General features: G+C 46.3%; 1 pseudogene; it reads right to left on the reverse strand.

The window, feature by feature from the left end:
- Nucleotides 1-257: 257 nt before the first annotated feature.
- The window catches only part of LOC142488121 (uncharacterized), a 34,042-nt pseudogene continuing 9,175 nt past the window's right edge, over nucleotides 258-25,124 (reverse strand).

The raw sequence follows: 25,124 nt of genomic DNA on the forward strand, positions 1-25,124 counted from the left end.
TTGAACTCCGGTTGCCACCATCCCACCAATTTGAGGCAGTGAAATAAGGATTTGAGGGAAGGATGTATATTTAAATATGTATATGTACATCACAAGAAGAAATGACCATCGTTGGATAAGATGATAGTTGACGGAATTTCAAGGGATATCAAAAGAACAAGACCAAACGTAAGATGGGTGGATGAAATTAAACATTTGCTGGAGCAGTATGGAGAAGACGGGCGTGCAAGTACAGTACCTGGAAGGCCTGGAGGCCTTCATCCAGCAGTTGAGTGATACGGGCTGAAGATGGTGATGATGATCATCATTGTCATGTACGGCACACCTGTGGGCACGTGACCCGCATATGGAACAACGATTAATCAACAGCTACCTTGCTGGCCCACTTTTCACCTTCTGCAAAGGTTCCTCAAATAAACAATATCTCCCATCACTCCGTCCCACTATACCATCTGTCACGAACAACACACTTGTGAACATGTGACTTAGATATGCAAACAGGGTTAATACACATGGCTACTGTAGCCAACTCACCTTTCTCCTGCGCAATGTACTTCAAATGAATTAATATTAACCATTTAGTGATGGCAATCATATCTATCCACTGCCACCACCCAAGAAATATCTAATACATTTTAAAGTGTCTAAAGTCCCTGTTTAGGAAAGAAAAAACTATGCACAACACACACAAATCTGATGTAGTAAAATGTGTCTGAAAATGGAATTTACATTCTACAAAGCGTGCAACAGTACATGCAGTACCTATATATCTCTCTATAAGCTCGCCCCATCCCACTTTCCACATGCACAGGTCTTTGCATGCAGCTGACAGGTCTAACAGAGCATTATTCCTGGTATTGTCCAGTTAAATAAAAATTTCAATCAGATTTAGAACCATGCAGCTGATTATGACAGATCCATTATGATCATTCTTCCTAGTATTGTACAGGTTATTAAGAATTTTAATTAGTGTTAGGACCTGTGTTTTTGTGGTCATGCCTTGAAGGGGCTCACAGGCTTACAATGCTTTGGCCAAAGTGTTAAACTAAATGACCCTTTTATTCAAGAGATATATAGGTATTTCACTGTGTATTTTTGCCATTGGATGTAGCACTGGACTCTGTTTGTGTTTGTTTGTATTATATATTGCCATGCCCAGTAGCACTCCATTTCTGGCATTTATATGTATATATATATATATATATATATATATATATATATATATATATATATATATTGTGGTAATTTTTGGGGCTTAAATATGAGCTTACTGGGTATTTGTGTGTTAGAAAAAGATGATTACAAGAACATATAGTTACAATAAATGCAGAACAGTTTCTTAAAATAAAAGGATAAAACATAAGTAGAAATTCCTGTACTTGACCACGTCATAGGTTTTTCCCAAAGAGGTCACTGGCGTAAGAAAGATGAGAACTCATATGTCTAATCACACATTAAAACACACCTGTTGTTGAATTATCCTTTTCTTATTGCCTTGGTGAGACTTATGTACTATTTTTTCCTATTGAAACAACATAAGCCCACCCCTGTCGTAAATCAGCTCTGGCTGATAGTTTTATGACTTTGGGGGGAAAAAAATCTCTTCTAAAAAGAGGTTTAAAATCTGACTGAATACAGTATATAACACACTCATAACTTCATTTTCATTATACTTAGACAGACGCAAGTCATATCGATAGATTCAGGCAAAATTGACGAATGTAACGAGGCTCACTTTGACAGACTTGCCCCTAAATTGGAGTGACAAATGGATATCTATTCCTGACCACCTCTTAAAAATGAAGGGTTTGGCATCATTTGATTTGTTTAATTGCAACATTTACAAATATCTATCCAGGATACTTCCAAATAGATGTGAGGTCCATGATATCTTCATATTTCATATTTTTTAACTGTAGGATTATTCACGTCCCTTGGCACTCTGTAGAACCATTCCAGGATTGCTTTGAAAGTACCTCTAAAAGTGTCCTTTTTTCTTGAGTGTCAGAAGAGCCATAAGTGAATCCCATCTCTAGCAAATTAAATGCCCTTATCTCTAGATTCTATCAATTCCATACAACACAGGCCTGGTCAAGGGTTTTACAGGCCATACCATATTTCTTTGTATTTTTTATGTCAAACTGTAATCACATTAACCTCTAAAGTACCAGATTGATTAAAATATTTAATAGCTCATAATATTATCATGACAATCATTTATCAATATAAGATCTAACTTCAGTGCTTAGCAACATCATTATGATAATTAAGTGCATAGTAAATATTTGCACAATAGGATAACATTATGTAGTGATTGTTAATCTGCGCACCAATCATTGCAAGCATTGTTACATATTTATTATACTAGTTGCTCGCTAGTCGACACAATCATCTAATATAACGATTGGCCCATCTGAAATCATACATTGGTCCCATGTATTCATCCTCGACATCTGTGAAATACAGCAAACACATTATGTTCAAAGATGGCACATTTATCTATGTTTCAGCATGACAACGCTTAACACATCTCTATATGATTGTGGATATTCACGCATAAGTTACGTATATGTTTAAACTGCAAGGATCAAACTAAAGATACAGGACTATCTCATGTTTCAAATGGCGTTGCTCGCATTACTACTGATATGTTTGTTCCGGTGCCTGCATACATAATAATGTGCGCGCACAACGTCTGTTGCGCGCGCACGTCACGAATGTGTGGACTAAGTCTTAGCGCATGCGCAAAATGATGTGTACGCTGTGCATTCTATACATGTCCCTCCATGGTGCTGCTAGCAGTATGCATATCATGGCTGAAAGATATGATATGGAAGCGAAACAAATTCAATTCTACACATGTTCATATCTAAACTTTGTAAACGGACGTGTGGCCACGGCCAAAACGGACGATTAGCCAATGAGCGAAAAAAATAAGTGTGACCTCATGTTAATGCACCATGAAATGCACGCAAACACCGCTCCCACTGAATGAACATTGGCCTCCAGCGCTGTGCACGCACCGCCCCACCGACGCGCGCACATGACACACTGCACTGACCGTAACAATAAGCTACGAGCACAGCCAATACTGTTTCACGCGCGCACGTCGGTTGGGGGGGGGGGCTTGAATCGGTAACCTTTTTAAAGACGCCTTGGGACATGACCACGTTCCCACGTCATATGTGGGCGACACATTGTTTTTATATGTTGAATGCTAAACAATGAGGTGTGTGTGTGTGTTACAGTTAGTGTAACATTTACAAATGACACTTTAAAAGCGATAATAATCTATGATTTAGGACTCCGTCACCAATGTGTACTAATGGTTCGTCATGTAGTCTATTGTTATAGGAAATAATGTATTTGTGAACGCTACATGTAAGGCTGTCTGCAATGTTACGCTGTATCCACTCATTTGGCTAACAAATTGTGTATATTATTAATGTACACATATATAATTTGAGTAAAGGCATAACGAAATTTGTATTTACCATTCTTGTAGAAGTCAAAACTGATTTGGCAGCAACAACTCGCTCCAGGAAGGCACAACAGTATCATCCATGGTTGAGGCAACCGTTGAATCCTGAATCAGACACATCTCCGTGAGGCTGTCATATGGATCTGCAGTGGCTTCTTTAAACAAGACGTCCGGAGGTACGTACAGTTGTTGGTTGTTTTCACCTCCACATTCGTATTGGCCATATAAGTTTGGATACATATCATAGTAGTTATGTCCATCTTGCATCTGGTCTTGATGAATGGAGGGTGCAGGTAGATCAGCAGACGCGACAGTCTGTGCGGCTTCAATGTAACTGGTATTAGGCAAAAATATGCTATTTAACAGAAGATATGTTCCATGTTCCATGGTAAGTTTAAATGATCAAGCAACCTGCCAGCAGCCGTATCGTTGAGCTTGACGATGAGGGACACGCTCAAAACATTCATTTGCGGATAAAGTGAAATGTACAGAAGTTTAAAAAAAAATTTGATTGGCTGTTTCTTGGTAGTATGGATATTTCTTTTGGATCAAGTCATAGATTTCCCCCACGGTTGCCTTTTTCTGTGGCGTTGACTCGATTGCTTCATAAATCAAACATTTGTATGGTTTACGTGGATGGCTGTGCAATGTGGAAGCTCCTGCCATTTCTTCTCTCTTCAAGTGTACAGTGTCTAAGTTGAACACATACGGATGTCTGCTGAATGTGTGAATAGTTACATGTTATCTTAGCGGTTTGTTCCAAAGTTATAATACAACCTAACAGTTATACGCCTAGGTTTTCTCCCACATGAAATTTGTAACAATAATTGGCTGAAATTCTTTGTCTAAGATAACCTCTTTTCACAGGAATCAAAACTTTACTTTCGGCTTAGGCAATCAAAATGTGCAAAACAAGTTTACTCTTTTAATTACAATAACAATGTGTGTCAAATCATCTACAGTGCTATGATGAACAGATTTCTACATACACTTAGCTACAATTAACCATACACACACATCTCTCTCTTTGTCTCTCTTTCTCTCTCTCTCTTTCTCTCTCTCTCTTTGTCCCTCTCTCTCTCTCTCTTTGACTCTCTCTCTTTGTCTCTCTCTTGATATATAGATATATTTATATATATATATATCTATATTTACATATATATTGTATGTGTATATATATAGAGTGTGTGTATGTATGTATATATATATATATAAATATATATATATATATATATATATATATATATTTATATATATATATATACATACATACACACACTCTATATATATACACATACAATATATATGTAAATATAGATATATATATATAAATATATCTATATATCAAGAGAGAGACAAAGAGAGAGAGTCAAAGAGAGAGAGAGAGAGGGACAAAGAGAGAGAGAGAAAGAGAGAGAGAGAAAGAGAGACAAAGAGAGAGATGTGTGTGTATGGTTAATTGTAGCTAAGTGTATGTAGAAATCTGTTCATCATAGCACTGTAGATGATTTGACACACATTGTTATTGTAATTAAAAGAGTAAACTTGTTTTGCACATTTTGATTGCCTAAGCCGAAAGTAAAGTCACTACCTATGTATTTTCAGCTGCCATTAGTATGTTCATGTTTTTAAGTTAGTGTTTCTTGCTGCTCTATTAATAAAATCTTGTTCATTATCTGCTTTGACAGAGCATCCGGGTCTTTTTGCTGTATTCTATATTATTATTTTGGTGGTATATTATAGAGTGCTATCTAAGGGGATTGTCTTTGTCTCTTTTGTGTGTTTTACATATATATATATATATATATATGTAAAACACACAAAAGAGACAAAGACAATCCCCTTAGATAGCACTCTATAATATACCACCAAAATAATAATATAGAATACAGCAAAAAGACCCGGATGCTCTGTCAAAGCAGATAATGAACAAGATTTTATTAATAGAGCAGCAAGAAACACTAACTTAAAAACATGAACATACTAATGGCAGCTGAAAATACATAGGTAGTGACTCTCTCAAGATAGATGCTAATAAATGAAGCAATAACTAAATTGTGTCTAAAAAATGTTGCAGATAAATAATATAAATTAACACAAAAAAGCTAGATGGAACAAAGAAAAAACCCCTTGGAGAAAAAAACCTCGCTACAAAATATAATGTGTAAAAACCCCTTGGAGAAAAAAACCTCACTACAAAATATAATGTGTAACTAAAGGCACAAGGAAAAGTAAGACATCAATAATCCTATATACACACAAGTGTATATAATTAAAAAAATAACTTAAACCAAGGGAAATTTTTTTTTATATACAGGGGAGAAAAAAGTAATACCCAAACTCATACCCTGATCAGCAAATACCAAAAATAATGAGTAGTCAGAACAGCAAGATGCATGAAGTAGCTATGGTCATAGTTCACAGGCCAACAGAAACATGGTTTTGCATAGTTGCAGAGTGCCAGTACTGGAGGAAAATCCAGACACACATGGGTGTAAGTTCCACATAGACTGATAACCCCAGGCAGCAGGGGAAATAATACTCAGCTGTCACAGGTTAGCGAAGGGGATCAGTCCTAGGTGATTAGGCTCCAGTGTTTGCTCATAACAGGTCTAAAAAATCCATCAGCGCTGCATCAAACAATAAGAGTCACGCCAGAAAAATCACATGTAGCTGCCAATAGCTAACACTTGAGTGACTCTTATTGTTTGACAGCGCTGATGGAGACAAGAAAGTGTTCCACCACCACTGTTGCAATGCTTATCAAGTGTCCCCTCTCTCTGGTCTCCCCCCTCTCTGGTCTCTCTCTCCCCCCTCTCTGGTCTCCCACCTCTCTGGTCTCTCTCTCCCACCTCTCTGGTCTCTCTCTCCCCCCTCTCTGGTCTCCCCCCTCTCTGGTCTCCCCCCTCTCTGGTCTCCCCCCTCTCTGGTCTCCCCCCTCTCTGGTCTCCCCCTCTCTGGTCTCTCTCTCCCCCCTCTCTGGTCTCCCCCCTCTCTGGTCTCTCTCTCCCCCTCTCTGGTCTCTCTCTCCCCTCTCTCTGGTCTCCCCCCTCTCTGGTCTCTCTCTCCCCCCTCTCTGGTCTCCCCCCTCTCTGGTCTCTCTCTCCCCCCTCTCTGGTCTCCCCCTTCTCTGGTCTCTCTCTCCCCCCTCTCTGGTCTCTCTCTCCTCCCTCTCTGGTCTCTGGTCTCCCTCTGTCTCTCCCTCCCCTCCTCTCTCTCCCCTCTCTGTATCTGGATATCTTATTTACCCTATATATCTTAACTGTCCTATACTACACCAAAATAACCTATACTGCTTTCTTCCAGATCTAACTCGGATCACACGGAAGACATCGGAATCCTCCCTAACCCAGAAGACAGGTAGGGAACACCTCCCCTCCAACTTATAACATTGTGGGAATGAGGTACCTGGACATTGAGGGACTGCGGATCAGGTAAGATCCCAGGCGGGATTGCTGCTTTAGATATTGTGAAGCTGGGACGTCCAGACACTAGTTATGGGGTTCAGGAAACTAGTCATTCACATCTGGCTTTTATTTCTAGATCTGACATTTACACACACACACACACACACACACACACACACACACACACACACACACACACACACACACACACACACACACACACACACACACACACACACACACACACACACACACACACACACACACACACACACGTAACAAGGACTAATTGTAGTATAATGTAATACAATAAATACATTTATGTCAGAAACTAATGTTGTTCTGACTAGGAATTTATTAAATGTATTTTATTTATATATTTTATTTTAAAGCGGGGTTGGGGGCGAGACTAGGGCGGGACTAGGTGGCGAGTAGATTTTTTGGTTAGGCGAGTAGATTTTTGGGTGATTTGTCGAACACTGCCCATGTTGACTGAATAGACATTTATAGCAAATGCACCAACCATAATAAAACATATTTTAATACATGTTATAACTTAGGGAGACCCATATCTACGCTACAATAAACATGGCACTGATGGTTAACCCCTTAATTGCCTTAGAGGTTAGCCGCTAAGTTAATGAAGTTGCCTGTAAATGCATTTTTATTACATGGGATTCATGTTGAGGGTCTCCGGAGCTGATATTAATGGGTATCAGCTCTGGAGACACCCGGCATCAATCCAATGCAGGAAAAGGGCATTTTTGTTCTGAGTCCTCTCTCGCCGCCTTCTCTGCAGGTTCTCCCCAGCTTCACACGTGAGGATTTTAGGAGAAACTTGCCATTCTAGAACCGCAATTAGCCTCGATAAGCTAATCGAGGCTACTACAATTGCACATGTTTCAGAACCTGCCGATAAGTGGCTTACCACCGCTCACCCGGTGATCTTCTTTGACGGCGGCAAAAATGGGCGATTTATGCCTTTGTCGCTCACTTATCGAGGCTTACAGAATAGCAGTAGACATTTTGGCCGAAAAGGCCTTGATAAGTGGGTTATCGAGGCTTATAGAATAGGCCCCTATATCTCTGGAACAGGGGTCCCCACAGCAGAAATGAATGGGCTTCACATCCGGGGACTCCCTGCTTCAATACAGTATATAAAAATAATAAAACATTGAATTGCAGTAAGAGCTGCTCAGAGAAACACAGTGAGACCGCTTCTCTCTCTAGGACTCCATTGCGCAGTTCTTACAGATGCATGGTTGTCCCGATAGGATTAACGCTGTGGTGGTCCCATTGAGAAGCAGGGATCCTCACTTAGATAATCATTAAGGGCAGCTTACTGCTTTCTTGGCTGTGACCAAGCCCTGGCCCTGCCACACTCTGGCTCTGCAACCTTGCGTGCCCACGAAAGCTGTAAGTCCTGCTACATCTGTATTTGTTACCCCTGTCTTGCCTATGTATATAATGGCCAATGTATTGCCCATTACATAGGCAACATAAGCTAAATCTACCTGAAATAGATTATAAAACATACCTTTTAATAAATCGCTGTACATATTAACCCTTTTGTACCCCAAGTGGTTAACTAGTCATAATTATCCACCTTAGTGGCTGGAAAAGCATTTTCATGCAATGCTTCACTAACTGCTAAGGTAACCAAGGAGTTAAACCCTACCACCAACCTCCTGGGAGGCCTTACCATTCTCCCCGGGGCAACTATAATGACTGAAGCCACCAGGAACTAATACAATCAAGGGCCAATGCCCAACAATAAATAAAATAAAAAAACAATCCAAGTCCGATGGGCCCCCCCATGAAAACCCTCTCAAAACTATAAACAATCCAAGGCTGATGGCTCCCCCATAAAAAGACTCTCAAAACCATAAAAAAAACAATCTGAGGCCGATGGGTAAAAAAGTAGTTACCCCAAGGTGGGTGGTTAGACCATCCAGGGTGGTAGGGGTTAACCCCAATGCTTTACTAGTTACTTAGGTAGCCAACGGTGGTCGGTTTTGTATTTTATTATTTGTTAGGTAGTTAAATACTTTTTATTTTATTTTGTTTTTATTGGAAAAAAGCCTGATTAGCCATATTTAGTTAATCAGGCTATTGCCCATTAATGTAAAGCAGGGGTCCCCAACTCAGTGCTTACAGGTACCATGGCGCCCACCAAGCCTTTTGTGGGTGCCCTTGACTGACTTTTTAAGAAACTGTGCTCTAAATATGGCAATTACAAATATGCCAAGACTCGTAGATTATGCCATGTTTACATGTCTGACTTAGATCTCTGCCATTTTTTTAATGGGGGGGAAGGTAAATCTCAATTCAGAAACTGTATGCTGAGTTTTTCTCAGAGACCAACATAAACCACTAGAGGGCAGCACTTGACAAAACATGAAAAGTCTCTTCCGCATCCAGGCCTGACCCCGAGGTAAGTGTGTGTGTGTGTGTGTGTGTGTGTGTGCGCGCGTGTGTGTTAATTGGTTGGGGCCCACCACTATCACTTGAACTCTCAAGTGTGCCCTTGGGCACAAAAGGTTGGGAGCCCCTGGTTTAGAGGGTGGGTGTTGGGTTTGTTGGGTGGGGGGGGGGAGATGGCAAAGAGGGAGGTGATGGGGGTATTTTCCCAGGGGTGGATGGTTAGGCCTCATGGAGGGGTGGTGGTAGGGGTTAACCCCTCGCTACCTTAGCGTGGCAATGCTTTACTAGCCCCTAAGGTAGCCAAGGGGGTAGGCAGTGTATTTTTCTTAATTGTATTCACTTTGGTGCCTGTGGTATACCTTGGTAACCACAGAAAACAAAGGGGTTAATGTTATTTCTACCATGGGTTCCGTACTAATAAATATTACAGAAGCCTATGATTGAAATATTATTAAACCGTTCGCAATGCGGTAATTAACGCATTAACGAACGTGTTACAGTAATTCCTGCATCGCGAATTTGGATAAAATAACGCACCCAGTGTAATATTAACTTAATTTTAACAGAGTTTAATGTATCCGGTGGGAACAAGAGGGATGTGATGCTCTCAATTGTGACCAGTCCTGTATTGTACATCCAATATTGTTTAAATCCACTGTGGGTTGATCTGTATAACGATAGAGTGCCCCCAATAAAGTTGATTCCCAACTGGTGGGACAGACGTGGAGTCAGCCAGACCCTCACTAGATTACAGTGTTTCAAACCCAACCAGTGTAATAGAAATGAGTGGTCAATGACCATGGCAAGCAGGAATAAATAAAAGGCACTATGGCTCTTTACCTGTACTACCAGGGGGGCACTCTACAGAGTGGGCAGCATGGGCAGAGTGGGCAGAATGGGCAAAATACAACCAGACATAGCAGTACTTTCGACTTCCGTCACTCTGCCTACTCTGTAGATGCGCGCACACCATTCTCGCGTGATTTCGCACATACAGGCGCCTGGATTAGCCGCCTTTACTCTGCGAGACGCGGGAAGGTGACGCGGCTTGCTATTGGTTTTGAAGCAGTCTGGGTAAGTATAAAACAGCGGTATTAAAGCACTATGGTCACCTTGATAAAGTACACTTAGTACGAAACGCGTAGGTGCGTTTACCTGTCCGTTCCCTGTGTGTATTTTCAGCATGCAATAAACCTGACAATATTTTTTCACTTTTGGAGTGGCCTGGCTATTTCTCTTTCCTGATTGATACTCTCAGGACTCTCTGGCAGTGCGCTATCAACGCTCTCTACTCTTTTTAATGTATCCGGGCCTATGACTCTGTGGATATATTTTATTTGACTAACATACGATTTATATGTAACGGGTATATCCCCGCCCCTCCAATCGCAGATTCTACTGTGTGGGTGCAGGAACATATATTGTTACTCGGTGTGGTGCATACCTGTTGACTCACAGGAGGGCTGAGCTTCCGCCACGGGGAAACCTGGGGCAATTACACTAGGGATAATACTTACAGTAACGAACGATGCAGCGCCTCCACCTGCGATGGCTCCCGCCAGAGGGGGAGTGGTTCCTCGCAGGACAATCACAATAACACAATAATGATCACATAGACATGAAGGTATAATAACTAGTGACTTTACTCACATGTAAGAATAACCTATCACATGCATAACATAACATGTGTCCCTCTCCTAGAGGAGACACCTACTGCGTCGCGCAGGACGCTTCCCCAACACTAAGTGAGCCCACCCAGTGTCCAGAGAAACCCCACCCAATGTCCCGCACTCTTGCAGAGAGTCAATGGGTGACTGCGCAGTCACAGTTTAACCTAAGGGCCTGGTGGTGCACATATGATTGTATAATACTTGCCGAGCACTCCGATGCTCGGGGCAGCAATACTTCACAAAGGATCAGTCGGGCGATGCCTCCTTCTGATCCTCCAACCGAACTCCTTGCACGTGGACCGCTAGAGCGGTCCCACTCCGGAACAGTCTTTGTGGACCCCAACGTGGGTCCAACCGCTTCACGGAAACAGCACTCTTCACTGTGTCCCTATCTTCCTAAGGGGCACGTGCTACACTATAGGCCGTCCCTATAGTGCAGCAACCTGTGGTGGCTTGGGAAACTCCTATGGGCCTAAAGGAGTAAGGACCAGTCCCACTCCCCTAACTACCCACGTCCCTACAGCCTCACTAATGCTGACAGCCAACGTGCTGTCAACTAGGTGCCTGCCTGCCAGGCCTCACAGCACTGGCCGCTGTGACTCTGACAAGGCAGCACTCTAAGCTAAGGACAGCTTCCCTATCTTGGGCCTCCCTAAGCAATTAACCCACTACCCTAGTGGGGGATTGGGGCCTATCTGGGGTGCGGGTACCTATAGGGCCGCAGGAGCTGTACTCGCTCCCCGTGCCCTGCCTTCCCTCACCGATCCCCTGCTCCAACTATAACTCCTGAGTGACAGGGTCCCTCTCTCTAGAGCAGTCCCTGGCAACACTCTCTCTATCTCAGAGTACTAAGCTACCTCGGTCCCAGGGGGGTGCTGGCCTAGTACAGCGAGTCCTAAACTCCTGTACCCTACCTCTTCCCTTGGTCTGCTCCGGTCTCTCACTGCTCTACCTCTGACTCCCCTTTCTCTCTGACTGCTGTCTCTGTAAGCCCGCCAAATGTATCTATTTCTCCTGGGCTCCCTAAGCCCTATTGGCTCCCTGGTGTCACATGGGGCGCGCAAAGGCTCATGGGATATGTAGTCCCAGCTCAGAGCCTTCCTTGGTAGGCTAGGGGTTCGCAGGATTTTCCTACCCTGCCCTGCGCTTGCGCAAGCTTTCCTGGGCTCTCTGTACTCCCCCTCGGCTGCCCCTACTCTCGCGCGACCTTGCCCTGTCTCTGGGGCTCTCCCTGCGCCTACGCGTCCCTGCGCATGCGCAACACTGTCTTCAATGGCGGCGCCCTGCCTCACCGGCCGCCGGGACCTTAGAGACGCGATCGTGGCCTTAGCAACGGCCCGATCGCGGCCCCGGCAACCGGCCGCAGGCAGGAGAAGCCGCGCTGCTCCCTGCTCCAGCCTCCACCCCTGGAAGCAGCCGTCGGGTCTTTCAGCACCCGCGATCAAACTGCGCCAGGGGAAGGGGGGTCTCCAGGAGCCACGGGAGCTCCAGGATATATTCTCCCCCTGGTGGAACTCCAACGTCCTCGCTTGGATAACAGATGTAACCATGCACAAACATTACATAGTGAAAATGCAGTACACAGAATACACAACACATTCCGACTTTACATCTCGGGTTACAGGACAGATTACACACTATACCCGAGGCTAGCTGAGACCATTCGTCGGGTGCCCCTAACAGATCATGTGGGGGTACCTCACTTTTGCGTCCGTGAGCTTCCCCCAGAAAAATTTCTTGGAGAGAACACCAGAGGGCAACAGTTACTGGCTCTTCGCTACTTCCTCCCCCTGGTGGAAGGAGTAGCACAACATCTTTTAAGCAGGCCTTTACCCGGTCATCCGCGGTTTGGATGTGGTAGACTAGGACCTTTCCCGCGGTCCACTACCTGGTGGGTGGAGCGTTCCTCTTTGGGCTCCAAGGAGAAAATTTTTACTACACAGTTCTGTGAGGCTTCCACTGGGAAGCGAAATCTGAACAATGTCTCCGTTCGCAAAGTCTCTGGTTCACCCGGCAGGGGGTAAAGGGTTGATACCTTACCACTGCGGTGATTCCCGGTGGCCAACAGGTCCTCGGAGACGCTGTCCGTTCCCACCTCGACTGTATCGGGACCTGTCCACAACTCTTCTGGGACAGTCCACTCACTGACTTGGAACTCGGGGGCGTTGGATCCCAGTCCTGGGACCATTTGGGTTGGAGCACACGGGCTCACACTCTGCTCAGGAGCCGTAGCTCTGGCCTTCTTCACGGCCACCTCCATCGGAGCCTGTGGGGAGCAAGGGGGTTCCTTACCACTCTGCTGGCTTGCGATGGGTTTCTCTTCATCTTGAATAATCGGCGGTAGATACTGATCCACTCTCACCACTGGACAGCTACCTTCTAAGGAGGACACCTCCGCCAGGACGCGATGCAGAGGGGAGCCCTTCGCCCGGGCGACCAGACTTATGGAGCCATCGTGCTCCGCGGTCACCTGGAGGCTCAACCCCAACACCCCTGGGGCAGTCGACTCACCCTTGTCGTCGGTAGGTACTGGTCCTTCTTCTAGGACCGATGGTACCTCTGTAGTAGGTCGGACTGGCCGTTGTAGGGCACACGGGCCCACAGCAGGGTCTGCATCCGCCGAGATAGTGTGTTCGTTGACTTCACTAGAGTGGTCCGCCGGCAGGCGCATCACCACAAGTGCTGGGTCACTGTATTCACTAGAAGAAGGTGGGGGTATAGACACCTTACCCTGTGATTCCTCTGTATCATCGCTGGGGTGGTTCGCCGGTAGGCGCATCGCCACCGACGGGACTTCAACCTCGTCCCGCTCAGGAACCGGACAAGTTTCTACAACTTCATATTTCTCTATCTCCTCCACTAGCCTCCTCCAGGAAAGGGGGTCACCCTGCATCCAGGAGCTCCGCATCCTGACCGCAACAGGATGGTCAGGTAGTGCTCCTCTCAGGAATTGGTCACAACAGTACACCTCCACATCGGTGGCCTTAATACAATCCCCTTTTCGCATCTCCTGTAAGACTATTATAATCCGCATGAGGAACTCGGATGGCTCCTCTCCGTCTGTCTGACGAAGACCATAGTACCGCCTCATCAATTGTCCCTTGTCCTCTTCTGGTTCTGTTAACTGGGACACAATTGGCTTCAAGAACCGGGCACCGCAACAGTCACATTTAGGCGCCCACGCCAATGCCTCCCTAGAACAGTCACAGTTAGGGCTACAATACTGTATGCTCCGCTCTCCGTCCACGGTGCTGGTCTTGCACTCCAGCGGTAGCTGAAACAGGTCGGCTCCCTGGATATAGACTTTTTGCAGGCAAGTGCACATTAGTGTAAGGGCTTTCACTCCTGGCACATACCACGCCACATAGGGGTGTATCCCCTTACAGTCTGTCTCATCTATGTTTGGTGGAAAATCACAGTGCTTGCTCCCCCTGGTGGAATCTGAAGGAGGGGCACTTTCTACAAGGGAGTGGGTCTGGCTCTGCACTGACTCACTCACATTGCAGGGGCGGGGCTTAGGGTTTCCCGCCAGTCCCAGACAGGTTTCTGCAATACTTTCCTGTGCCGGCGTGCAGTCAGCGGCACGTGCGCTCTCCTGTTTTGGCAGCTCAGGGTACACTATAGGACAGTCTGAACCGACCGAATCTTCCAACCACAAGCTGGACGGACCCAGGCCTTCAGTTATTTCTTGCCCGCAACTCACTAGCACGGAACAATACTTCGCGTCTTCTAAGTGTAAATCTACCACGGCTATGGGGGCAGCCCCCCGGAGATGAGGGTTTTGTCCCAGGGCCACTCATATCTCTGGGGACCGAACGTCTATAGGGACACGGCATACCGCAAGCGTGTGGAGCGGTGGCACTCCTAACTTCAGGGCCCAGTCGTGGACCTCGTGTCCGGACTTCACAACCATGATGACAAAAATAGGACTTGAACAATTTGGAAAAAAAACACAGGGCACCCCAGGTCTAAGTCTCTCAGCAGCGCCTCCAAATGTAACGGGTATATCCCCCCCCAATCGCAGATTCTACTGTGTGGGTGCAGGAACATATACACAGGCGGCACACTTTATTCGAGTACGGCTCATTCCGCAAGCCGGGATATGTCCCGGCTTGCGAGCCGCACTCCCTCAGTGTGCCGCGCATCACCGATGCGCGGTCACGCGTCATCGGGTGCCTGTGCCGCCTGTACGCGTGCCCAGGGCTCCCCGAGGGAGCCCTGGTGTCGCGCGGATGTGAGGACGGCGGCGGGACGTTCCGGGGGACCCGGCGGACCCGGTGAGGAGAGGGGGAAGCCCCGATCGGCAGGCCTCTCCTCCGAAGATTCGGCGCGCGCCCGGCACCCTCCGGCGTGCGCCAGGTTACTGCTGCGGCCGAGAACGGGCAAATGCTCGAATAAACTCGGCCGCAGCAGTATTGTTACTCGGTGTGGTGCATACCTGTTGGCTCACAGGAGGGCTGAGCTTTCGCCACGGGGAAACCTGGGGCAATTACACTAGGGATAATACTTACAGTAACGAACGATGCAGCGCCTCCACCTGCGATGGCTCCCGCCTGAGGGGGAGTGGTTCCTCGCAGGACAATCACAATAACAGAATAATGATCACATAGACATGAAGGTATAATAACTAGTGACTTTTCTCACATGTAAGAATAACCTATCACATGCATAACATAACATGTAGGAGACACCTACTGCGTCGCGCAGGACGCTTCCCCAACACTAAGTGAGCCCACCCAGTGTCCAGAGAAACCCCACCCAATGTCCCGCACTCTTGCAGAGAGTCAATGGGTGACTGCGCAGTCACAGTTTAACCTAAGGGCCTGGTGGTGCACATATGATTGTATAATACCTGCCGAGCACTCCGATGCTCGGGGCAGCAATACTTCACAAAGGATCAGTCGGGCGATGCCTCCTTCTGATCCTCCAACCGAACTCCTTGCACGTGGACCGCTAGAGCGGTCCCACTCCGGAACAGTCTTTGTGGACCCCAACGTGGGTCCAACCGCTTCACGGAAACAGCACTCTTCACTGTGTCCCTATCTTCCTAAGGGGCACGTGCTACACTATAGGCCGTCCCTATAGTGCAGCAACCTGTGGTGGCTTGGGAAACTCCTATGGGCCTAAAGGGGTAAGGACCAGTCCCACTCCCCTAACTACCCACGTCCCTACAGCCTCACTAATGCTGACAGCCAACGTGCTGTCAACTAGGTGCCTGCCTGCCAGGACTCACAGCACTGACCGCTGTGACTCTGACAAGGCAGCACTCTAAGCTAAGGGCAGCGTCCCTATCTTGGGCCTCCCTAAGCAATTAACCCACTACCCTAGTGGGGGATTGGGGCCTATCTGGGGTGCGGGTACCTATAGGGCCGCAGGAGCTGTACTCGCTCCTCGCGCCCTGCCTTCCCACACCGATCCCCTGCTCCAACTATAACTCCTGAGTGACAGGGTCCCTCTCTCTAGAGCAGTCCCTGGCAACACTCTCTCTATCTCAGAGTATTAAGCTACCTCGGTCCCATGGGGGGTGCTGGCCTAGTACAGAGAGTCCTAAACTCCTGTACCCTACCTCTTCCCTTGTTCTGCTCTGGTCTCTCACTGCTCTGCCTCTGACTCCCGTTTCTCTCTGACTGCTGTCTCTGTAAGCCCGCCAAATGTATCTATTTCTCCTGGGCTCCCTAAGCCCTATTGGCTCCCTGGTGTCACATGGGGCGCGCAAAGGCTCTTGGGATATGTAGTCCCAGCTCAGAGCCTTCCCTGGTAGGCATGGGGTTCGCGGGCTTTTCCTACCCTGCCCTGCGCTTGCGCAAGCTTTCCCGGGCTCTCTGTACTCCCCCTCGGCTGCCCCTACTCTCGCGCGACCTTGCCCTGTCTCTGGGGCTCTCCCTGCGCCTACGCGTCCCTGCGCATGCGCAACACTGTCTTCAATGGCGGCGCCCTGCCTCACCGGCCGCCGGGACCTTAGAGACGCGATCGCGGCCTTAGCAACGGCCCGATCGCGTCCCCGGCAACCGGCCGCAGGCAGGAGAAGCCGCGCTGCTCCCTGCTCCAGCCTCCACCCCTGGAAGCAGCCGTCGGGTCTTTCAGCACCCGCGATCAAACTGCGCCAGGGGAGGGGGATCTCCAGGAGCCACGGGAGCTCCAGGCTATATATACAAGAGGGTTGTTTTCTTTGTAGGCTTTATCGTCAATTGTCGCTTTTGTGAATGATGTGCAGCCTAGTGCAAGTTAAGGGATTTCAAATGCTATAGACAAAATGAGCTCAGAAGTGATACTGTAGGTCAGAGTGATTTGTCAGAGTAATTACAAGCACGAAAGAGGTCCAGTCCATTGCATAATGTTTGCGGCCTTGGACCCGGTTCAATTTGCTGTAAAGCCATTTCCCAGTGCTGGGGAAGAGTTACACTTTATAAATGAATGGGACTAAAATCTTCTATACAAAGAGGAATCCGGAATCTTGAATAAGAGCTTTAGGGGCCTATTCACTAAACTTCGATTGCAACATCGATTGGGTTTGCATATTCCTACCAAATGCTATGAAATGTATGTAAAAACGGTATTCATTAAGAAAAAGCCCACGTTTTTCAGTGTTTGATAAAAAATGCCATACCATTCGAGTTTGTATTTGCTTAATGAATGAAATTAATTTTACGTTCAATTTCACTCCTTCAGTCTGTAAGAGCTGCACACAGAGCTGCATCTCCCTGCACAGCTCTTACAGCCGATCACGCTGGTTAAATTTGTATTTTAATAACATACAGTACGATTGAAGCAGGGGATCTCCAAACCTTTTAATCAGCTTAGCAGTTACTACCGCTAAGCTAATGAAGGGGTTAACCCCTCCCGCAAGGCCTAACCATCCACCCTTGGGCAACTACCCCCTTCACCCACCGCTTCTACCACCATCAACACATCACAGGAATGGGCAAAAGTGCCATTAGCCAAATATGGCAAATGGCGCTTTTGCCCATATACAATACAGTGCAATTAAATACAATAATATAAAAAAAAATACAGTAGCCATTTTATCCATTGATTGTCTCTGTGGTTACCTATGCCCTCAATGGGGGCACAGATAGCCACATTGTCAATCAATGAACCCTACTATCCACCCCCCCTACCCCAACACATACAGTAATAAGCAAAAGCCCTAATATCCAGATCTGCATAATAGCACTTTTGCCCGTTAAAAATAAACCGTTTGCCAGCCAGCCAGCATATAGTAAATAAAAGTTGTACTTACCTCTGCGGGGATGACGGCTGTCCTAGTCTTCATCTTCGGCCTCCTGGTCCTCTTCCTTTTCGGTGTCACCACCAACAAAATAAAAAAACTAACTACTGCCCAGTAACCCCTTAATCACCACACATACAAATAGGCAAACGCACTAGGATCCTCCGTTGTTTGTAGAGGAGCCCCAGTGAGTAGACTATTCTCAAGTCTCTAGTCTCTTATTATTCATCTTGATTATTGTAACCTTCTACTGTACGGTCTTCCTACCTCTCATCTGTCTCCCCTACAATGTATCCTAAATGCTGGTGCAAGGATCATTTTACGTTCTCTTCTAAACCTGTCTCAGTGTCTCTCCTGCTGAAATCCCTCTCCTTGCTTCCTATTAAACTCTGTATCACTTACAAAATTCGCCTCCTCTATTTTAAGGCTATACACTCTTCCACCCCTCCTTAGATCTCAGCCCTAATTTCTATACACCTGCTCGACTCTTGCGTTCTGCTCAAGGATATCTTTTGTCTACCCCTTTTGTATCTAAAGCCCTCTCCCACCTAAAACCTCTCACAGCCAACACCTCTGGAATAAGCATCCCCTAAATGTCCGACTGGTACCCTCTCTTTCCACCTGTAGGACCTTAAAACACACCTCTTTGGCAAAGCTCCGCTGGCTGAGTCATAAGCACTGACCTTGGCTCCTTGCAGATGCTTTATCAGAACACGCTCCTACTGTCTTTGTAAGTTCTCCCTACTTACCACTTAGATTGTAAGCTCTTCGGGGCAGGCACTCCTTTTTCTATAGTTTTGTCTGAAGCGCTTATTCCCATTGTGTTATATTATTTTGTCATGTGTAGTGTAAAGCGCTATGTACCTGGATGGTGCTAAATAAATAAAGATATACCTACATACATACCTTTAGCCCAACTTGTCCTTATCAGAGAGACAATAAAGGTAAGGGGAAGGGGAAAGAGGCTGTATGACTGTACACACTCTTGTTAAGCACACAGTTACATCAGACAAAGGGTAGTAGCCAGAGGAAATAAAACCCCTCCCAACTCTCACCCCACCATGTTTGCAAACTAATTTAACCCTTTCAATTTCTAAAGAAATGCTGTAATGCTATAGCAACATTTCAAAAGTTATTCATGTTTTCATTTGCATCATTTCTAAGCCTCAATACATGGTCCCTTTTGTGTTCGTTTCTTGTTCTAATGCACTCTGAGATAAAGTGTGCCATTGAGTTTACAAGTAAGTAAAATGTAAAAGTCTGCAGAATGGCCTTGTCAGAAACTATACTCAAGCAAGCTTCAAACGAATTCACTGGATGCTATCGTAATATACAGTAGGATCACTTGGTGTACAAAATTTAAAGACAATAAATTAAAGAAAGTCTGAGGGCTACAGTATATGTTGGGTTGGAGTTACATCAATTCCAAAGCTGCCACAAGCAATTTATAACAGATGTGTGTTGGATGATGACTATGATTTGGAAGGCATTAGTGTTAATAAAGCCACATTAACCCATATACAGCATGTAATCTCTGTGATTTAGATCATCATTGCTATACATACTATTTTAATACACAGGAGGTAAGACACATTATTTATAATACACAAGAGGTGATGTATAGTCTTCGTGTAAATGTACCCCCTCCTTGCCCTGCTGTAAGAGGAATTGTTGCAGTGAGGTAGTGTGGAAAAGTGCAGATGTTGGTGCACAGGCTCTCATACCTTTTCTCAGGGTGTTGGCATCCAGGCTGTCTGGTGATGTAAGCTTTGAGGGTGGAATAATGGGCGTCAGAAACTTTATTGCACAAACAGGACAGGTTTTATTGGCAGGACAGCTCTCATACATACAGTCTTCTTCCCTGGGACTCAGACAGCTGACCAGGGAGGCACACGTGGCTTTGTCACTTCTTTATTGAGTTCTTCCATTTACTTTCAATGATTTGGAGTTAATTTGAGACCCCTACCAGGGCTTGGTTCAGCAGTGCACCTTCAAACTACTGTAGGCTCCCATTACCTGTCATCCTGTGCATGGTCCCTCTATCCCCTACACATGGTGGTCTGGTGTGCATAGGCGTGGAATTGGCATTAGAGCAATCCCAATGTGGTACTCCCCCCAGTGAGGCCCTGTTCTAGGTCCAAGCCATGAGTTAACACGCACTTTCCTCCTGTAGCAAAGGGTGAGAAATGTTTCCTTCACACAGCAGTGGCCCTTCTAAGGTAAGGGGCACTTCTCCCTCACTAGAAAATCAATCAAGGTGACCATAGTCTTAAGTATAAAGTTGCACATGTAGGTCTAACACATAATAGGATGAGACCCAGGGGTGAAAATATAGCCCGGGCAAAGCCCGGGGGCCTGTGCTCTTGGGGGTACCACTGTCCTACCCTCCCCTCCTGTTGGCGGCCCATTTGTCTCCCTTCGGATAGAGACAGGCTTGGGCGGGCTGGAGGCGAGCGGAGGATGCCGGCTGCGTAGTGCGGTGCTGATCACGGAGCAGCTGTATTCGGGAGGAGGGGGAGGGAGAAGGCTGTCTGGTTGCTTAACCACTTCCGGGCAGCAGGTGGCACTGCAGAGCACTTCATAGCTGCTCCTCTCTGCATCTCCCAGTTCCGTGTGTCATTTGCTAAGTGTGTGTGTGTGTGTGTGTGTGTGTGTGTGTGTGTGTGTGTGTGTGTGTGTGTGTGTGTGTGTGTGTGTGTGTGTGTGTGTGTGTGTGTGTGTGTGTGTGTGTGTGTGTGTGTGTGTGTGTGTGTGTGTGTTGGTAAGTGTGTGTGTTGGTAAGTGTGTGTTTATAATTGTGTGTTGGTAAGTGTGTGTATTTGTAATGCATATGTGTTTTCATGCATTATGTGCATATATATTGTATGTTTAATGGTTTTTGTTTATATGTTTAATATAAATGTGTATTTGTATAGAGGATGGGGAGGGAGGAGAGAGAGGATGAGGGGAGGGAGGAGAGAGAGGATGGGGGGAGGAGGAGAGAGAGGATGGTGGGAGGAAAGAAATAGAGAATGGGGGAAGGGAGGAGAGAGAGAATGGGGGAAGGGAGGAGAAAGAGGGAGAGAGATGATGGGGGGGAAGGGGGAGAGAGGATGGGGAGAAGGGGGAGAGAGGATGGGGGAAGGGGGGAGAGAGGATGATGGGGGGGTGGGAGGAGAGAGGATGGGGGGAGGGAAGAGACAGGAGGGGGAGAGGGAAGATAATGAGGATGAGGGGGAGAGATGATGATGGGTGATGATGATGAGGAGGGATGATGAGAACAGGGGTGCGCCACCTTTTAAGTTCGTGCCCCCACTGTCTGCGCTCCCACTTGCCTGCCCCCCCTCCCTTCCTTACCTGCTCTTGGGCTCTGCACATCATGATGTCACAACGTCATGTGATGCGTTGCCATTTGACCACGCGTCATTTGATGTCACGTTGTCAAGGCGACGCATCGCCGAAGAGCCGGCAGAGAGCAGGTAAGGGAAGTTGCAGAAGTCTCACGCCTCCCCCGGCATTTAATTGACATGCCTGAGGGAAGAGCGCAGGGCCTCTGCAACTGCCGCGCACCCCCTAGAAAATCCTGCGCTTCCCAGTTTGCGCACCTCTGGTATAGAGGATCAGGGAGAGGATGGGGGAGGGAGAAAAAATTGCAGTCAATATTAATATTAATGGGGTCCTGAAATTAGTTTTTGCCCGGGGGTCTGCAAAAGACTAGCTCCGCCACTGATGAGACCACCTTCTCTTGTTCCTGCTGAAGCCCCCTGGTGTTTCTTGGCGTCCTCCTGGGGTCTAAGGACCGGAATCATCTATTCCCATATTTTATACTTCATAGTGACATCATAGGTCACAATAGCTGCAGAGGGAGTGGTTAGAATCATTCTATATCACTCCACCCCACGTGACAGGGTAGGCACCTTCTAGAAGGCGGGCATAGCTAAATATCTGTTAAACTATTTAGCAACAAATATAGAAAGGTGAATACTTTTCAACAACCCACAATATTTAAACCCTTCCATGAAAAGAGTAATCCCAATAGGGGGGGTTATATAAATATGATATCATCCTCTAATGAATCTACTACCTTGCATTTGTGTATATAATTAATCCTCCAGTGATAAATACAGTGTCACATTTAATTTCCCAGATAGTTGAAATACTGAGCTGGTTGGGTTGAAGACGTAGTTTCGTGGTAAGGATACTTACTGCTTTTGGGAATAAAACTGGTACAAATTCCAGAGGCAACTCTTCCTGTTACCATGGACAGCTGACCCTGTCCGTTCGGCAGTACAAATTAGGCTTTTTGTTGAAAATATTCATGGTGCTGTAAAACATTATGCACATTGTCAGTTCTATATTAGGGAAACAATCACATCTTTTTCGGTACTAAAAAAAGTGATATTTGTAAAAATAGTGGTATATTTGAGAAAACATTGGATTTGTTCTGGGGCCCTGTTCTGGGACCTCTCCTCTTTTCTCTGTACACACTCTCTCTAGGTGACCTAATCACTTGGGTTCCAATATCACCTCTATGCTGACGACACACATTTACTTTTTGACCCCTAACCTTAGATCTGCTGTACAGACCAAAGTTTCTGAATGTCTCTCTACGATATCATCCTGGATGGCCCTCCGCCGACTTAAACTTAACCTCCTGCAGTCTGGCCTTCCTGCCTCACACCTATCTCCCCTACAATCTATCCTAAACACTGCTGCCAGAATCACTCTACTCTTTCCTAAATCTGTCTCAGCGCCTACCCTGCTGAAATTCATCTCCTGGCTTTCTATCAAATCCCTTGTCACACATTCAATTATTTTATAGCTTTACACTCTTCTGCCCCTCCTTACACCTCAGCCCTAATTTCGCGTTAGGCACCATCCCGACTCTTGCGTTCCATTCAAGGATGTCTTCTCTCTACCCCCTATGTATCCAAAGCCCTCACCTGCCTTAAACAATGACTGCCCCACACCTCTGGAATACCCTTCCCCTCAATACCCGACTAGCACCCTCTCTATCCATCTTTAAGACCCACCTTAAAATGCACCTACTTAATGAAGCATATGAGTAGCTCCGTGGCTAACACTATACACCTGATACATAAAGCTTGGCCCCATGCAGATGCACTTACCAGTATGCCCTCCTACTTTATCTGTATGTTCCTCCTACCAATTAGATTGTAAGCTCTTCGGAGCAGGCACTCATTTTCCTAAATGTTACTTTTATGTATGCCTGATGCACATGTTCCCCATGATCTGTTATTTGTATTATTTGTTATTTACATGATTGTCACGTGTATTACTTCTGTGAAGCGCTATGTACATTAATGACGCAATGTAAATAAAGACATACATATATACTGTGATACCCACATCACTTTGCAGTCTCTTTTAGTCCCAGATTAAGGCAGGAAACATAGTATTTCTCTATACAGGGTTTATTTACAAGGATAAGTTATGCACTAACAGGCCTACCATCCCTTTAAGTCAAAACAAATGATAAAATAAATGCCTACTCCTCTTAGGAAACTAACTATACTTGTAGTTTCAACCCATACTAACTGGATGGACAGCTAAGCTGGTTACCAACCCCAAACATGCCCTGGCATATGCAACAACATAGTCTTCAGTACAGTAATATGTTACTTAGCTCTTCTTTCTGTTGGGGCTCTAGGTAGTTCCCTCTGGACCCTGCGAGAGTTCAGAGAATCCCTCCTCTGTAATTCCAAGGTTATGGACTGGACATCCCTGCTTCAGTGCAGTCTTGCATCCTTCATTCTTAGGGGAGCTCAGCCCCACGAGAGCTCAGAGAATCTCTCCTCTGTAAATCCAATGTTAAGGACAGGACATCCCCGCTTCAGCACTGTCTTGCGTCCTTATTTCCTCTTCCTGGGAGTAACAACCCAGGTAGTCCCAGCAGACTCCGCGACCACCATCCAGCAGGTCAAGTGGTCTATGCCAGCTTCCACAGCTGGGGAGAACTCTTCTCTGTCCCCTTTCTCTGGTAACAGCAGTCTCTCTCAATGGCAGCTCTCAGTCTGTCTTTAAACACTTCCTTCTTCATTCAGCAGTTCATCCTGATTATCTGCACCTGAACTAGCTACTCTAGGGGAAATTAACTCTCTGTACTCTGGAAAGTCCCATAGCTGCCCTATTCCAGCACCTAGAGACAGAGATGGTATCACAATACATACATACAGGAACATTTCAAACAGGTTATATAGTACCTACAGTAGGCAAGGAAAAATCATAATTGACAAATGTTGCTCTGTAGTTGTTCTTTGCCTTACTCTGAATCATTATAAATATGTGCCGAGTACATCGTGTTACGATTGTGCTCGCCACAATCCGGGACTGGACCGCGGGGCTGAGGTGGGGTTATATAATCACTGACCTTAGTCCACGCAGACTGATTCAGAGTGTGCAGTTTGTAGTCGTACATAGCAGGGTCAGGATTGGAGAAGGCAGCATCGTCGTTATTCAAGCAGGAGCTCGGCAACAGGTTGTCAGGAGTTCCCCGCTTCAGCTTAGGAGCGTGAGCGCGGGATTGGCCTCTGCGCGAGGAGCAGGCTCGGCCCATGATGCCAGTCTCAGCAGGCTGGCCGAAGTACACCGCAGGGCAGCGTCGGGGAAACCAACGCTTCAGCACAGAAGTCCAAAGCAGGCCTCTGCGTGGAGAATAGCAGCAGGCCTCAGGAAACGAAGGGTAACCTCTACTAGGGGAGAATGCAGCAGGTACCAGGAGCCAGTGCTGACTAAACAATGCTTCAGCACAGGAGTCAGGAACAGGCCTCTGTGTGGAACTAGTAGCAGGCCTCCGGATACTCAGGAACTAGAGATGAGAACTAGAGAGGTTAGTACACAAGAGACAAGCCAGACGGCTTGTGGCAGAGACAGTAACATCCAGAGAAGGATTATGCTTGGCTCTGATTTAGAGC

Source organism: Ascaphus truei, chromosome 2 (genome assembly GCF_040206685.1).
Source record: "Ascaphus truei isolate aAscTru1 chromosome 2, aAscTru1.hap1, whole genome shotgun sequence".
NCBI classification, from domain to species: Eukaryota; Metazoa; Chordata; class Amphibia; order Anura; family Ascaphidae; genus Ascaphus; species Ascaphus truei.